Source organism: Euprymna scolopes, chromosome 33 (genome assembly GCF_053919585.1).
Source record: "Euprymna scolopes isolate OS-2025 chromosome 33, ASM5391958v1, whole genome shotgun sequence".
NCBI classification, from domain to species: Eukaryota; Metazoa; Mollusca; class Cephalopoda; order Sepiida; family Sepiolidae; genus Euprymna; species Euprymna scolopes.
This window is the reverse complement of record NC_136514.1, coordinates 65,719,329-65,731,348: the sequence shown is the minus strand read 5'-3', so window position 1 is coordinate 65,731,348 and position 12,020 is coordinate 65,719,329. Positions and strand designations below refer to the sequence as shown.

Here is a 12,020-nt window from a genome sequence, read left to right as displayed (position 1 = left end):
GGCAAATGCCTTGTACAAAGCATTTTTTATACAGGTAACATCAGCTTTCTCCACGGCACTAAGTTGCTGATATACACTTAGGGCGCCTCCAGCCAATCTCAGGGGAATCACGGTATGCACCCCCTTTACTTCACAGAGGTTGCAGGTCAGCTCAACCCTTTTGACCCAGTCGACAACAGAAGTGGATCCGTCGAATTCGGGTATCAGTTTTAAATCAAACTTTGCCCCAGCCATAGTTGTCCAGGAAAAGAGACAAAACGAAATGGCTGAAATAGCTTATGACCTTCACCTTCACCGAGGTGCACGACTTATATGATCTTCACCGAGGTGGGCGACTTGACACACAAAAAAAACAAACAAAAAACCAGCCTCTTAATCACCTGCTAACGCACGCGTCACTGTAACGTTCAATGACAACAACAACAACCTTCTCACTCGACCTGCCTTTTATACCACTATCTCAATCCCTTCTCTTGCGCATGCGCCTGTAGATTCCTGACAACCTCGAGACTTCCACTTATAAAAACCCAAGTTTTGTTGTCACGCATGCCTATACAAGGCACGTGGGTGTTTGTTTTGTTGGTAAGTACTACATTAAAAACAATAGAGAGAGAGAGAGAGAGAGAGAGAGAGTTTGTGGAATAGAAGGAGGAAAGAGAGAGAGATAGAAAAAAAACACTGAAATACTTTTTACAATGGTTGACCATTTTATCTTTTTAAGTGTGTACGAAAATAAGCCAACAAAAGTAGCTTCCCCTTAACTGTCCTCGGTATCTCTTTTTTTATAAGGGCAAAAAAATTTGTGCAAGTTCTTTGCAGATGACTAAAATGTCCACAAATGTTCATTTGAAGTTTTTTTGGTAATTCTTGTAGATTTGTCTCTTCGACAGTTAAGTCTTCTCCATCGGCGTAATTTTCTTCCTTTCTTGTTCACACCAAAACCGACTCTCCTTTTGTAATCCAGCTATACTTATCCATGCAGCATTATGACCTCGTGTTAGGCCATAACTAATTTCTCCATTGCTAGAAGAAATGTCCTCTCTTTATCTTCCTATACCGGAATATTTCGGATTTTTATGTCTTTACTGACATGTTCTTTGACGTGTTTATAGTCGAGTCACGACATCAGAATAAAACATAATCTTCACTTGTTTTGCTTCTCCAAACTTCCTGATTTCCAACTGTTTTAAAGTCCAGTTAAGACTGTTCTAAGTTTTACATCTTTATTGATGGAGACAAAGTTCACACATCCACACCATCAGACACCGAATCCCCAACTGAAAAAAATAACAAAAATCTTCAAAAAACAAACGGGTACTTCATAAACCAATCAGCAAGTACAATTCAGTCACGTGATATAACAATCATCATCATCATCATCATTAGAAATAGATAAAATGAAGTAAGAAAGAAGAAGTGAAAAAAGAGAGGAAGAAAGAGTAAGCAAGAATAAATTCCAACATATTATCAAGACTTCAAAGACATAAGTGTCCAGTAGCGGTCATTTTTAAAACGTTTTCAAGTGACTAAAAGCAGCAGAGTAACGTGGCTCTTGATAAAATTTATTTGTTAAATAAAATCGACTGTTAATTTTTTTTTTTTTTTTTTGCATTAAAAAGAATTTATTGCATAGCCTAGCCACAATATTTTATTTGTTTTATTCAACTTCGTGTTTGCATACGTAAGTGTCAAGTAGCGGCCATTTTTAAAAAATTTAAAAATGAGTAAAAACACTAAAAACTTATTCAGATAGGTATAGGAGTAACTTCTCTGGCCTTTGATAACATTTATTTGTTATATATAGCGTTTTTTTTTTACACAGGCCTCACCACATTATTAAGGCCAAGAGGCCACTCGAGGATAAGGGTTAAAGAGTGTACAGTAGAAATTGGACATTATAGTAATCATTAGTAATAGAAATTCGGTAAATTTGTTAACTTATATGGAACGGCTCATCAAGAACTTGTTTACGTTTAAAGACAACCATATTGTCCTCAGCCAGAAAGCAGGAAAATGGAAGACAATTCTACAGGCGAGCAGTTCTAAGAAAGAAGTTTTGTTCATGGAATCTACATTTAGGTTTAGGCACAGATAAAGAGTGGGGGAAATTATTGATAGTGTTTTCAGCTAGACGAGTATTTCTTGTGAAAATTTGGCGAGGGGGGACCATAGATTGAAGCTCAGTTGAACACTTTCCATGAAAATAACGATACATCAGAGACAAACTCGCAACATCTCTTCTATGAGATAGAGGTTGCAGGGAAGAGAAAAGGACATCTTCTATGAGGCTACGAAGTCTATTTTGAATTCTATCAAGGCAGGACAAGTCCTTTCTAGCAGTTCCTGCCCAGATGTGGCAACAGTATTCCATCCTTGGACGTACCTGGCTCTTATATAGATAGAGAATTGCATCAGCATCGATAGAAAGATCCCACCATTTTTCCAGCGGCCTTGGCAACAAATTTGATGTACGTGTTCCATTTAAGATCAGGAGTAAAGGTCAAGCCCAGAAGCTTGTCAAAACTTGAGGACTCCTGAAGACGAGAGCCATTCATTTCAATTGATGCCAAATGTGGATCAGAATGTTGATGATGTAAAGAGAGAAGCTTGGTTTTAGATGTATTAAAAGTAACCAGCCACTCCTTTACCAGAGAGAGAGAATTGGAGAGAACTTGGTCGTTTACTGGCGTAGATGTGCTACCATAAATGGTAGTATCATTAGCATAAATGTCTACAAATGATGTAAGGATGTGATTTGGAAGACCATTAATGTAGATCAGGAAAAGAGTTGGGCCCAGGATGGACCCCTGAGGGACACCAGCATTAATACTGTGAGCTTCTGATTTTTGCCCCTCAACTACTACTCTTATGAACCTATCAGAAAGAAATGATTTAATATGTGAGAAGACATTTCCAGCTATATCATAGCTAGAGATCTTGTGAAGTAAACCTTTATGCCATACCCTATCAAAGGCCTTAGATATGTCAAGAGCAATTGCCCTAGAAAGGTTGCCTCCATCGAGAGATTTGCTAATCCTATGCGATATAACTGTAAGCACATCTGCTGTAGATCTAGCAGAACAGAAACCATATTGAGTGTCACTAAGAAGGTTATTTTTGCTGAGATGGTTGATTACTTCTGTATTTAACACAGATTCTAGCAACTTACTCATGACGCACAGGAGACTTATTGGCCTGTACTGAGAGGGGGATGAGCGATCACCTGAATTCTTAAATACAGGGCATACTGATGAGATTTTCCAGGGTGATGGGAAGCTATTCTCCTTAAGGCAATGTTTAAACAGTTTTGTAAGTATGGGCGCTAGTTCTGGTTGAAGTTTTTGAGTACTATAATTGGAATACCGTCCGGGACGGTTGCTTTACTGGAATCAAGGTTTTTGATTAGCTTGGCAACATCACGTACAAATATATGCATATCACATAGTGTGTTTTCTGATACAGGAGGAAATATTGGGGGTTGGTGGCCTTGATCACAAAGGGTAGAATTAGCTGCAAAGTTCTTGGCAAAGAGTTTGGCTTTGTCTGATGCTGACGAGATTACCTCAGGTCCATTGATGATAGTTGGGATAGAGCACACGCTTCTGTTCAGGATTCTGTTTGCTATTTGCTAAAACTGGTGGGAACCAAGCCACTGCTCAGCTACTTTGGACTTGACGGACTGAGCATGCAACTCTCTTGCGTTCTTTATTATTTTCTTACAATGGTTGCTGGCAGTCCTGAAAGCGGCTTTAGTTTCCATACATCTATTACGCTGAAAACAGTGGGAAAAGTGATTTCTGTGCACAATGGCAGCAGCACATTCTGGAGAGAACCATGGCTGGCTGTTAGGTTTTTGCTGAAACTTTTTCGAGGGTATGAAACAGTCAATACCTACAATTAACCATTCCATCAGGTCTAATACTATAGAGGACACATCCTTTTTAAACATGGAATGCAGATGTAGATCAGATATAAATGTACGGAAGCTATCCCAGTCAGCCTTAGTGTATCGATATACTGTACGATGGAGAGGTACGTCTGGGGACTTATTACATTTCATTTTTATCTTAATTGATACAACAGAGTAGTTGGAAGATCCAAGAGGCGACAGAACAGAAACTGAACATAGTTCAGGGCAAGTTGTGAGAAAAAGGTCTAGTAGGCTCGCATACTGGCCATCATTGTCGGGCACACGGGTGGGTTCCTGAACAATCTGAGTGAGGTCATACGCAATGGAGAAATCATGACAGAACCTCCCCCTCATCATCGGTCATGGGTTAACCATTCGACGTTGTGAACATTGAAGTCTCCACATACGTGAATGTTAGCTGAAGGATAAGCAGATAGGAATTGGTCAATTTTCTCAGATATGCTTTTAAAGATAGTAACTCTGCTATTGTGGGGGCGATAGAGAGTAAATATAAATGCAGTAGTGTGAGCAAGTGCAACCCGGAAGCACATATAGAGTAAGTTAGGATCTTCTCTGGAGATGTCCCTACCACATGGAAAGCCATCTTTAATATAGGCACATATTCCATGCCTATGGCGATCTTGGGGGTCAGATTAAGAAGTTAAGTTAGAGTATCCTTTGATTGCGAACTCTTCTAGGGAAATAGCCTGTCCAATGCCAGTTTCTCTTAAAAATAAAAGGTCTGGTTTAGTCTCCTGTAATTGGGTTTCAACATCTGGAAGGTTAGAACGTAGACCCCTGATGTTGGAGAAGGAGACATGGTAATAGGGGTCTACGTTGGAAGTTGGAGAACCGGGTTTAATCGTGTATTTTTTCTTGAAACTTGTCATGATGGAATTTTGGAATTTGTGGACTGGGTCGTCAGATTTGCTTAGAGCAGGACAGAAAGAGAAAAAGAAACAAAGAATTTTTTTTTTTTTTTGTAGAACATGATAAGGTAAATCCGTAACAATTACCCACTAATATAGCATCGAGAGGCCCCACCAGAAACTACTGCATGGTCCAGAATCCATTCACCAAATGGCAATACTACAGCCCCAGTACTTTGCACCTGCTGATAGGACAGCCTCCTTAGTGGTTAATCCAAGGTTCGGTTTCCTGACTATCAGGCAGATAACGTCAGCCCAGATAAAACGTTTACCTCCAGCACCCTTACTAGTGACATGGCTACAAGGATAGACATAGAAACAGAAAATTTCCGCCATCTGTGCCAGCTGTTCGCGCAAAATACTGCCAACCTAGAAAACAGCTTTTTCTTCTCCCTTTGTCAGAAAAATCACTCATTAAAAAATGAGGACTGAGGGACAAATAAGAAGAAGCGAGAGTAACGGGAGCTGCCGATAACGCATCCACGTTTCTACTCTCCATTTAAAAAAAAAAAAAAATTATTAAGTATTATACTTAATAAAAGTCCAATGGACGTGTTTAAGGGAAAGTATGGTGATAGATTCCCCCCTCACAAACTAAAAATGAATACAATTACCTAATCTATTTTTGCAATCAACTTGGTAGATAAATAAACATTTATGGACAAGAAAACGCTAGCATTTAATAAAACAGAAATACATAAATTAAATACTGAAATGAAATATAGTTATTAATATTTGAATCTAAAGATAAAATGTAGGATTAATATAGAAGTCACTTATCTCGAAAAAACACTTCCGTTTCCAAAATGCAAACTGTAGAAAAGAATTTTAGTTTTAATAACATCAGCGTTCAAAAGACTTTTTTTTTAAATTAACCGTTAAAAGAAAAGTGCGATCTTATTCTGGACTTTAGCTAGTCACGTTTTAAGAAACTTGTGATATAAAAGAAAAGCGGTGGGGGGGGGGTCTTCTGAAAGTTAGTTAGTGACGTTATAAGTAATTGCGAGATAAAATGAAAGCAGGATTGAGGGGTGAGTACAGAAAGGATAATATAATGGATTGAGTCCATGCAATATTTAAGATCAACTTGGTAGATAAATAAACATTTATGGACGAGAAAAACGCTAGCATTTAATAAAACAGAAATACATAAATTAAATACTGAAATGAAATGTAGTTATTAATATTTGAATCTAATGATAAAAAGTAGGATTAATATAGAAGTCACTTATCTCGGAAAAACGCTTCCGTCTCTGAAATGCAAACTGTAGGGACATAATTTTAAATGCTGATTTATCATAATTTTTTTGTAGGTTTCTGACTACTTTTTAGATTAGTCGTGCTTTGATGTTACTAATTATGCACGACTAAAAATTAAATACAAGTTTATGTATGTCTAAAAGACTGAGACAATTATTTGGCACACTGTATTGGAAAAAATAATTCTCAGTCGTTAAGGCTCATGAGAAATTCTACAATTATAAGCAGGCCCCTCATTGGTCACCTACTGTCTTTATTTAGACCAATCAGATTGGTCAAGATTTTAACTGCCTAGCGACGGGCTTGGCGGGCTTTTGAATGCCTTTTCTTTTTTCAGGCAGTTCCAGACAAGCAGCTGGAGAAGGAACATGGAACTCAACTTTCTCTGGAATTAAGGTATTTGGGCGCCTCTACCCTTTGTCTTCTTGAGTGTAACAGTGTAAATTCATAATTCGTTTAGTTAGTTTTAATTTTATAGTAAGATAATTACTTTTTTAAAATTTGCCTATTAATAGCAAAAAAAAAAGAAGAAAGTGTTAAACTTAGTGGCTTATCGCACCATTTTTGAAATAACCTCAATTTGAATACAATATTTACTTAATTTAAAATTTGTTCAAAGAAAAAAAATCACAACAAAAAGAAGAGGCAATTTTCCAGATTAAAATTGTAGTTCTCGTTACAAACTAGGATATATTCCTACTGTGGTTAATTTAATTTAATATTAGTTCTTTGGCGAAACATGTTTGATAAAACTTCGTTTTAAGTCAACATCAGAATTTTTATTCCATCTTGTGGCTTTAAGTGCCATCTTGAAATTTGAGATTTTCCTTATTCGCAGACATTTACTGTGATTTGAATATTTGGAGAAAAGGGATTATTTTCTCTTAAAAAACAAAAGAAAATATTTGTTTTTTTGTTTTATTTTTCAATTATTAATTAATAGCCTTGCTTATTTGAAATTGAAATAATTGTTCATTTCAGGGGGATTAAATTTTATTCCCTCCTTTAATTTTCTTGTTTGTTGTATCTTGCTTATTGTTTGTTATATCTTGCTTATTGTCTGTTATATCTTGCTCATTGTTTGTTATATCTTGCTTATTGTTTGTTATATCTTGCTTATTGTTTGTTATATCTTGCTCATTGTTTGTTATATCTTGCTCATTGTTTGTTATATCTTGCTCATTGTTTGTTATATCTTGCTTATTGTTTGTTATATCTTGCTTATTGTTTGTTATATCTTGCTTATTGTTTGTTATATCTTGCTCATTGTTTGTTATATCTTGCTTATTGTTTGTTATATCTTGCTTATTGTTTGTTATATCTTGCTCATTGTTTGTTATATCTTGCTCATTGTTTGTTATATCTTGCTCATTGTTTGTTATATCTTGCTTATTGTTTGTTATATCTTGCTCATTGTTTGTTATATCTTGCTTATTGTTTGTTATATCTTGCTTATTGTTTGTTATATCTTGCTCATTGTTTGTTATATCTTGCTTATTGTTTGTTATATCTTGCTTATTGTTTGTTATATCTTGCTCATTGTTTGTTATATCTTGCTTATTGTTTGTTATATCTTGCTTATTGTTTGTTATATCTTGCTCATTGTTTGTTATATCTTGCTTATTGTTTGTTATATCTTGCTCATTGTTTGTTATATCTTGCTTATTGTTTGTTATATCTTGCTCATTGTTTGTTATATCTTGCTTATTGTTTGTTATATCTTGCTCATTGTTTGTTATATCTTGCTTATTGTTTGTTATATCTTGCTTATTGTTTGTTATATCTTGCTTATTGTTTGTTATATCTTGCTCATTGTTTGTTATATCTTGCTCATTGTTTGTTATATCTTGCTCATTGTTTGTTATATCTTGCTTATTGTTTGTTATATCTTGCTTATTGTTTGTTATATCTTGCTTATTGTTTGTTATATCTTGCTCATTGTTTGTTATATCTTGCTTATTGTTTGTTATATCTTGCTTATTGTTTGTTATATCTTGCTTATTGTTTGTTATATCTTGCTCATTGTTTGTTATATCTTGCTTATTGTTTGTTATATCTTGCTCATTGTTTGTTATATCTTGCTTATTGTTTGTTATATCTTGCTTATTGTTTGTTATATCTTGCTCATTGTTTGTTATATCTTGCTAATTGTTTGTTATATCTTGCTTATTGTTTGTTATATCTTGCTTATTGTTTGTTATATCTTGCTTATTGTTTGTTATATCTTGCTTATTGTTTGTTATATCTTGCTCATTGTTTGTTATATCTTGCTTATTGTTTGTTATATCTTGCTCATTGTTTGTTATATCTTGCTCATTGTTTGTTATATCTTGCTTATTGTTTGTTATATCTTGCTTATTGTTTGTTATATCTTGCTTATTGTTTGTTATATCTTGCTTATTGTTTGTTATATCTTGCTTATTTTTTGTTATATCTTGCTTATTGTTTGTTATATCTTGCTTATTGTTTGTTATATCTTGCTCATTGTTTGTTATATCTTGCTTATTGTTTTTTATATCTTGCTCATTGTTTGTTATATCTTGCTCATTGTTTGCTATATCTTGCTTATTGTTTGTTATATCTTGCTTATTGTTTGTTATATCTTGCTTATTGTTTGTTATATCTTGCTTATTGTTTGTTATATCTTGCTTATTGTTTGTTATATCTTGCTTATTGTTTGTTATATCTTGCTCATTGTTTGTTATATCTTGCTCATTGTTTGTTATATCTTGCTCATTGTTTGTTATATCTTGCTTATTGTTTGTTATATCTTGCTTATTGTTTGTTATATCTTGCTCATTGTTTGTTATATCTTGCTCATTGTTTGTTATATCTTGCTCATTGTTTGTTATATCTTGCTTATTGTTTGTTATATCTTGCTTATTGTTTGTTATATCTTGCTTATTGTTTGTTATATCTTGCTCATTGTTTGTTATATCTTGCTTATTGTTTGTTATATCTTGCTTATTGTTTGTTATATCTTGCTCATTGTTTGTTATATCTTGCTCATTGTTTGTTATATCTTGCTCATTGTTTGTTATATCTTGCTTATTGTTTGTTATATCTTGCTCATTGTTTGTTATATCTTGCTCATTGTTTGTTATATCTTGCTTATTGTTTGTTATATCTTGCTCATTGTTTGTTATATCTTGCTTATTGTTTGTTATATCTTGCTTATTGTTTGTTATATCTTGCTCATTGTTTGTTATATCTTGCTCATTGTTTGTTATATCTTGCTTATTGTTTGTTATATCTTGCTTATTGTTTGTTATATCTTGCTCATTGTTTGTTATATCTTGCTTATTGTTTGTTATATCTTGCTCATTGTTTGTTATATCTTGCTTATTGTTTGTTATATCTTGCTCATTGTTTGTTATATCTTGCTTATTGTTTGTTATATCTTGCTCATTGTTTGTTATATCTTGCTTATTGTTTGTTATATCTTGCTTATTGTTTGTTATATCTTGCTTATTGTTTGTTATATCTTGCTCATTGTTTGTTATATCTTGCTTATTGTTTGTTATATCTTGCTTATTGTTTGTTATATCTTGCTCATTGTTTGTTATATCTTGCTTATTGTTTGTTATATCTTGCTCATTGTTTGTTATATCTTGCTTATTGTTTGTTATATCTTGATAATTGTTTGTTATATCTTGCTTATTGTTTGTTATATCTTGCTTATTGTTTGTTATATCTTGCTCATTGTTTGTTATATCTTGCTCATTGTTTGTTATATCTTGCTCATTGTTTGTTATATCTTGCTTATTGTTTGTTATATCTTGCTTATTGTTTGTTATATCTTGCTTATTGTTTGTTATATCTTGCTTATTGTTTGTTATATCTTGCTCATTGTTTGTTATATCTTGCTTATTGTTTGTTATATCTTGCTCATTGTTTGTTATATCTTGCTTATTGTTTGTTATATCTTGCTTATTGTTTGTTATATCTTGCTCATTGTTTGTTATATCTTGCTCATTGTTTGTTATATCTTGCTCATTGTTTGTTATATCTTGCTTATTGTTTGTTATATCTTGCTTATTGTTTGTTATATCTTGCTTATTGTTTGTTATATCTTGCTTATTGTTTGTTATATCTTGCTTATTGTTTGTTATATCTTGCTTATTGTTTGTTATATCTTGCTTATTGTTTGTTATATCTTGCTTATTGTTTGTTATATCTTGCTTATTGTTTGTTATATCTTGCTCATTGTTTGTTATATCTTGCTCATTGTTTGTTATATCTTGCTCATTGTTTGTTATATCTTGCTCATTGTTTGTTATATCTTGCTTATTGTTTGTTATATCTTGCTTATTGTTTGTTATATCTTGCTTATTGTTTGTTATATCTTGCTTATTGTTTGTTATATCTTGCTTATTGTTTGTTATATCTTGCTCATTGTTTGTTATATCTTGCTTATTGTTTGTTATATCTTGCTCATTGTTTGTTATATCTTGCTCATTGTTTGTTATATCTTGCTTATTGTTTGTTATATCTTGCTTATTGTTTGTTATATCTTGCTTATTGTTTGTTATATCTTGCTCATTGTTTGTTATATCTTGCTTATTGTTTGTTATATCTTGCTCATTGTTTGTTATATCTTGCTCATTGTTTGTTATATCTTGCTTATTGTTTGTTATATCTTGCTTATTGTTTGTTATATCTTGCTTATTGTTTGTTATATCTTGCTTATTGTTTGTTATATCTTGCTTATTGTTTGTTATATCTTGCTTATTGTTTGTTATATCTTGCTTATTGTTTGTTATATCTTGCTCATTGTTTGTTATATCTTGCTTATTGCTTGTTATATCTTGCTCATTGTTTGTTATATATTGCTTATTGTTTGTTATATCTTGCTTATTGTTTGTTATATCTTGCTTATTGTTTGTTATATCTTGCTTATTGTTTGTTATATCTTGCTTATTGTTTGTTATATCTTGCTTATTGTTTGTTATATCTTGCTTATTGTTTGTTATATCTTGCTCATTGTTTGTTATATCTTGCTCATTGTTTGTTATATCTTGCTCATTGTTTGTTATATCTTGCTTATTGTTTGTTATATCTTGCTTATTGTTTGTTATATCTTGCTCATTGTTTGTTATATCTTGCTCATTGTTTGTTATATCTTGCTCATTGTTTGTTATATCTTGCGTATTGTTTGTTATATCTTGCTTATTGTTTGTTATATCTTGCTTATTGTTTGTTATATCTTGCTTATTGTTTGTTATATCTTGCTTATTGTTTGTTATATCTTGCTTATTGTTTGTTATATCTTGCTTATTGTTTGTTATATCTTGCTTATTGTTTGTTATATCTTGCTCATTGTTTGTTATATCTTGCTCATTGTTTGTTATATCTTGCTCATTGTTTGTTATATCTTGCTTATTGTTTGTTATATCTTGCTTATTGTTTGTTATATCTTGCTCATTGTTTGTTATATCTTGTTTATTGTTTGTTATATCTTGCTCATTGTTTGTTATATCTTGCTTATTGTTTGTTATATCTTGCTCATTGTTTGTTATATCTTGCTCATTGTTTGTTATATCTTGTTTATTGTTTGTTATATCTTGCTCATTGTTTGTTATATCTTGCTCATTGTTTGTTATATCTTGCTCATTGTTTGTTATATCTTGCTTATTGTTTGTTATATCTTGCTCATTGTTTGTTATATCTTGCTTATTGTTTGTTATATCTTGCTCATTGTTTGTTATATCTTGCTCATTGTTTGTTATATCTTGCTTATTGTTTGTTATATCTTGCTTATTGTTTGTTATATCTTGCTTATTGTTTGTTATATCTTGCTCATTGTTTGTTATATCTTGCTTATTGTTTGTTATATCTTGCTCATTGTTTGTTATATCTTGCTCATTGTTTGTTATATCTTGCTTATTGTTTGTTATATCTTGCTTATTGTTTGTTATATC

The 12,020-nt window shown here is 32.4% G+C and overlaps 1 long non-coding RNA gene across 1 annotated transcript in view; it reads right to left on the bottom strand.

The window, feature by feature from the left end:
- Positions 1-1,102: 1,102 nt before the first annotated feature.
- Positions 1,103-12,020, bottom strand: part of LOC145258279 (uncharacterized) — a 104,069-nt gene continuing 93,151 nt past the window's right edge. Inside the window, exon 2 of the long non-coding RNA XR_013864088.1 lies at positions 1,103-1,277. This is a non-coding gene — a long non-coding RNA (uncharacterized LOC145258279). The remainder of the gene's footprint in view (positions 1,278-12,020) is intronic.